This window comes from Pteropus vampyrus, unplaced genomic scaffold (assembly GCF_000151845.1).
Source record: "Pteropus vampyrus isolate Shadow unplaced genomic scaffold, Pvam_2.0 Scaffold220, whole genome shotgun sequence".
In the NCBI taxonomy this organism is placed as follows: Eukaryota; Metazoa; Chordata; class Mammalia; order Chiroptera; family Pteropodidae; genus Pteropus; species Pteropus vampyrus.
In genome coordinates this window covers 213,454-219,168 of record NW_011889001.1, presented here as the reverse complement: position 1 = coordinate 219,168, position 5,715 = coordinate 213,454, and positions in this window count along the sequence as shown.

Here is a 5,715-nt window from a genome sequence, read left to right as displayed (position 1 = left end):
GGAGATTGTTAAATTCTGAAATCAGAGAAATACCACTGAATCCTAAGAATAAAATCAGGTTAGTGGAAAATAAATGAAAGATAAATTGCAAGAATTGTAATTGTTCTGAAGTATTTGCAATTCTTTAATTGTTTCTCCAAATAATGCAGCTTTATTGATGCAATCATTTTACTTAAGCCAGTTTCCTTTTAATAACTTTAAGACATATTTTCTTTTTCTAGAAAGAGCATTACTTTGTGGAAAGAGCATATTTGGATGCAGTGATTCCCCAAATCTCATAGACTGGCGACATCAGAATCTCTTGGGGTTCTATTTGTAAAAAATAATATAAACGGAGCCACTTTAAAATAGAATTATTGCTGTCATCCCAGAGGAACTGCCTTGCGGGTCTTATGCCTCAAACCTTTGGAATGTTAAAACAGGGCAAAATAACCTTTGGACTGGGCCTGAGGCAACACTGTGTCCCAAATAACTGTTTGCAAAGATAACAAGAAAGCAGATATTATGGCCACAGGATTGATGATTAGTGTATTGAAAATTAAAAATATTGTTTAGAATTAGCATCATTTTGTTAGCTTATCTGCACCAATAGAAATGCCTTACTTCTATCGATGTCATTTTCCCCTTCCCTTTCTCACAAATACACCTTGCCTTCGTCTCCTTCTAATGAGAACATTTTTTTAGGTTTCTGCCTGACTCGATGCTTCCCAAATAGCTATTCTTTTTGATCTCAAATAAATACTTGTCGCCTCTCACTTTGAAAGGCCTTTTATTTTTAGGTTAATCTCATAGACAGGCTACATCAGAATCTCTTGGGGTTCTATTAAAAGTACAGATTTGAGGGCTCCACTCTTAAATATCCTGATTTAATGGGTCTAAATGGGAGCTAGTAGTATGAATTGTCACCCATCTTTTCAGAATATTTCGATTGGCAGCCAGATTTGAGAACTGTGATCTGGTCTCTCTAACCACTGGACTTCAAAAGCCGGCTAATTGGACTGCAAAGACAAGGAGCCACCACACACTTGCTGTCAGCTTACCATAATGGGGAAAGCATCTCCCATTAGAAGAAAAGTAGTTTTGACTCACTTGGCTCTGCATGTCAGTGAAATGACAGGGAAGACACTCTGAGGTACGATAGAGGAGCTGGCAAAATGCAGTTCCTCCATGTGTAAGAAATGAACCCATTTGTACCCCACATCCTAGGACTGAAGACATGATGTAAGAGGAAACAGAAATAACTGTAAGCTCTCATCCCATGCCTGTAGCTCACCTCTGCCCCTTTTGGGTAAATATAAGCAGGGTAGATTAGAGGTCAGAAAAGTGCTCAGAGGGGAGGATGACATCCAGGACCAAGTCTGATTGTAATCTTCCAAAAGGCCAATCCCCTTCCTCCCCCACATCTTCCTGGGGCCCTTTATGGTCAGGTTTTGGCGTTACAACTCTGGTGGACCAAACACTAACATCAGGAATTTTTCAGAGTATATTATTAATCACCCATCCAGTCAGGAAATATTTATCAAGTTCCAGTTATGTGCCGGGCACCTGAGTAGCAATTCTCAATGTACTTTAAGTCACTGAGAAAACTTAAAACTTGCAAATGTTCAGGCCCCACACCAGAAATTTGTAGTCAGTTGTTTTCACATATGCTCTACAAATCTGTAGTTCTGAGAGCATCCAAGGTGATCTTAATGAATCGCCAAGGTCAAGACTTACTGCGCTACACCAGAGGTCCTCAAACATGAGCCAGCATCAGAATCACCTGGAAGGTTTGGTGAGACAAAGGTTTCTGCCTTCACCCTGAGACTTCCTGCTTCAGCAGTTTCAAGGTGGGAGCCAAGAATTCCCTTTTCTCCAAGTTCCCAGTATTACTGAACCAGAGGGTCCACCCACCCGATGTGCAGCAAAGCCAAACACTAAATACCAAGTTTTGCAATGGAGAAATTAGAGCTGTTTATTGGCAGGATGCCAAGCCAGTTGAACAGGAAACTATCGCTTAACACCTGAACACCCCAATGGTTTTCAATCATGAGTTTTTAAAAACAAAGATTGAAGGTTAGGGTAAGGTGTGGCAGGTAAAGCTGGTTGGTTAGTTCTTATGCAAGCCTCAGCAGTTTTCCTTAGTCTGATTAATTTAAGCCCTGACATCATCTTGTCTAGAGCCTTTGAAACTTTAGTCAGGTGATCTAACTGGGTTAAGGAAACAAGATTCTGCAAAACATCTCATGATTGTGTGTCAGTGATGTTATCTTTAGATCAAAAAGCAGAAACTAAACTTCTTGTGACCATAGTTATTGTTTAAGCTATCATTGCTTTAAGCTTACTTAACTAACTACATTTTTTCTATTATCTCAAGCGAAGTGTACTTTTAAACATTTTTCCTGGAACTTGCTTTATATATAGGCAGGCCTCTAGGACATGACTCACATACTTTCTTAATTTTTAACTATAAACTACATGGTAACCAAAGTAATTGAAACATTTAGTTAAAGCCTATAATTATATCTCTAGACTTCATAACCTAATACCTAAGTATGTTTACTGTTAACTGTTGGTTTCACATGGTGATACTGATCCTGCTGACCCAGGACCATAGTCAAAGCTATGGAAGTACTTAGTCCCTGCATCTCATGATACCCGTAGTTAACTAAAAATATATCCTCTTGCCTGTTCCTTAGCCAGCATCGGGGCCCACATGGAAATCACACCATGGAGTCACCCGAAGCTATTGTATTCCATGAATCTCCAAGCTCAAGTCCTTGGCCTGACTCGGGAGCCTGCTTTGATAAGGTATAGAGAGCTGCATTCCTACTGGAGGCTCTGGGGGTTAGAAGAGGATCTGCTCCCAAGCTCAGTCAGGTTCTTACCAGGATCCAGTTCTTTGAGGTTGTAGGACTGATGTCCCTTTTATTTGCTGGCTGTAAGCTAGGGCTCCTCTTAGCTCTTAGAAACCTCTCTGGTCCTCTATCTTAGAGCTAGCAGTAGCACATCAAGGATGAGATGTATCAATATCATCCTTCTCCATCTTAGAATCTCTCCTGCTGCCTCTTCTGCTTTTAAGGTTTTGTGCAATTACATGGGGCCCACCTGGACAATCCAGGATAATGAGCTTGTCTTAAAGCCAGCTGATTAGCAAACTTAATAAATTGTCAAAGTCTCTTCACAGCAGTACTTAGGTTAGTGTTTGATTGAACAACCATGGGACAGGAATTTTGAGAGATACCTTTGTACTTCTGCCTACCCCACCATGCTACCTGTTTTTCATTGCTGTCCAATGAGCAGACTATTCCTTCCTAGCATCATCCAGTACCTGCCCTCCAGCATCCCAGGCCGCCAGCACCTGGACTAGCCCAGAGATAAGACAGAACACTAGTGCTGACTGCCAAGAGAGGAAGGTTCTCAGTGTCTCTGACACTGTGACCAGGAAGAGAAGGAAAAATGCCCCTGATCACTGTAAAAGTATTTCATTGTCTTAATTAGAGCTCCAGTTAACTGCTTAGCAAGATTTACAAAATCTTCAGCCGGACAAATGAAGTCTTTGTTTCTGGGAAATTCAGGTCTGACTAGCTAAAGAGAATCCTCAGTTGTGGGCTAGCATGTTACAGATCCCCTCCAGGCTCACTGCCTATAATCCATTGGCCACACCACAGCCACCTGAGGGATCATCCATCCAATACACAAATACGATCATGTTCTTGCCTGTTTCTGTTCCTTCTATGTCTCTTTTGATGCTCAAGATTCTAAGTTCCTGGAGTATAAAAAAAGACCCCTAATCTGGCTCCCATGGGTCCCTCCAGCCTCATCACTTCTGACCTTACTTGCACTGTGTACTGCCTAAATGTCTCAAGCTCCCAGGGCACACTGTGACATTCTATACCTCCAGATCTCTGCTCTGGCTGACTGCCTAGAACACCTTCTCCCCTACTCTCTAACTAACCTTCAATCACCCATCACTCAACTTAGGTATTTACTCCTTCAAGAAGGCTCTTTTCTCTCCATGGCTAGACCAGACAAGGTGGCCCTGAGTGTTAGTTACCCAGTTATATCTCTATCTCCTCTCCTAGATGAAGATTTCCTTGAACAGTACATGGTGCCTGGCTCAGCATGGCACTCAAAAATGTTTGCTCGAGTTTGGAGAAACATGGCAAAGTGAGAGGCATCCCCAGATCTCTCCCCTTGAAACATCAACAAGCTGAACATCTAAAATTCAACAAAAAGCACCCAAACTGCACACCAGCACATCTGAGTGTGAGATCTGCACATAAGAGCTACCACAGGTCAGAACCCTGGGTGTTTGGTGGAGGACTGAGAGAAATAAAGAAGCTGCCTCTCCTAGCCGCCAGAGCTACCTGTAGGAGAAGGGGGAGGGGAAAAGGTGCGGCGACTTCCCTGAACACCCTTGCCTGGGAGAGTTGTGAGCTCCATGCGGCCAGTAGCGGGGCCCAGTCATCAGGGCAGAAAGCAGAGAAGCAGGATGGCAGAGAAACAATAGTTGATTTTTACCAGCCACAGTTGCAAAACCAAGGCTGAGCCACAGCCCCCAACCCCCAACCCAGAGGGCTCCTCCCCCTATATCCTCCAAGACCAAACACCGCAGAGCCCCAGGGGAATCTGAGCAAACGCTACTGAAACTGTCGCTAACACTCACTAGGACTAAGACTGAGGGTAGCAAGCGTGATTAAATATCTACAAGAAAATAAAAAGGCATTATTAAGGCTTTATATAAAGCAGGGATCCAAGAGGCTTAGATGCCACCTATTGAAAACCAAAAGAAAAGCACCTACTTTCCAACAGGCTAAAGAGAGACCTTTGTATAATAAATCTTCTTTCTAGGGGAGAGGGGGGGGAAGCAGAATACATTTCCATTATGCCCAGGTGGAGAAATAGTCTATTAAACACCATGAACAACCAAGGTGACAAGGCATCTCAGGAAGAAAGAGAAAACTCCAGAAAATAAGCTTACAGACATAGAAATATGCAACTTAAATGACAGAATTCACGATGGTATTTCTGAAAAAAAAAACTCAGTGAGTTCCAAAACAAGTCAACAATTTCAGGAATTGAAAAAACACCTAGATGAGCAGAGCAAGAAGATTGAAACTCTCAAAAAGAACAGAATAGATCTTCTGGGGGGAAAAAAAACACTATGAGAGATGAAAAATGAAATAGCAAGTTTGGGAAATAGAGTCGACCAAATGGAGGAAAAGATCAGTGATATCAAAGACAGAAATCTAGAAATAGAAAGAAGAAGAGAAAAACTGAAGAATGAAAAAAATGAAAGAGAAATACAAGAATTAACTGATACCATTAGGAGAGGAAACATAAGAATAATGGGCATCGTCGAAGGCAAAGAAAAGGAGTAGGGAATAGAAAGCTTTTCAGACAAATAATTGATGAGAATTTCCCAAATCTAAGGAATGAACTAAAGCTTGGAATTCAAGAAGTCAACAGAACACCCAATTATCTCATCCTAAAAAGGCCTTCACCAAGACACACTGTATTAAAGTTATCAAAATCAATGACAAAGACAGAATTCTCAGGGCAGCCAGGAAGAAGAAAATGGTAATGTATAAAGGAAAACTCTTTAGACTATCGTCGGACTTCTCAGCACAGACCTTAAAAGCCAGGAAAGAGTGGAATCAAATATTCTAAATATTAAGTGAAAAGAACTACTAACCTAGAATAATGTATCCAGCTAAGCTCTCCTTTAGATAT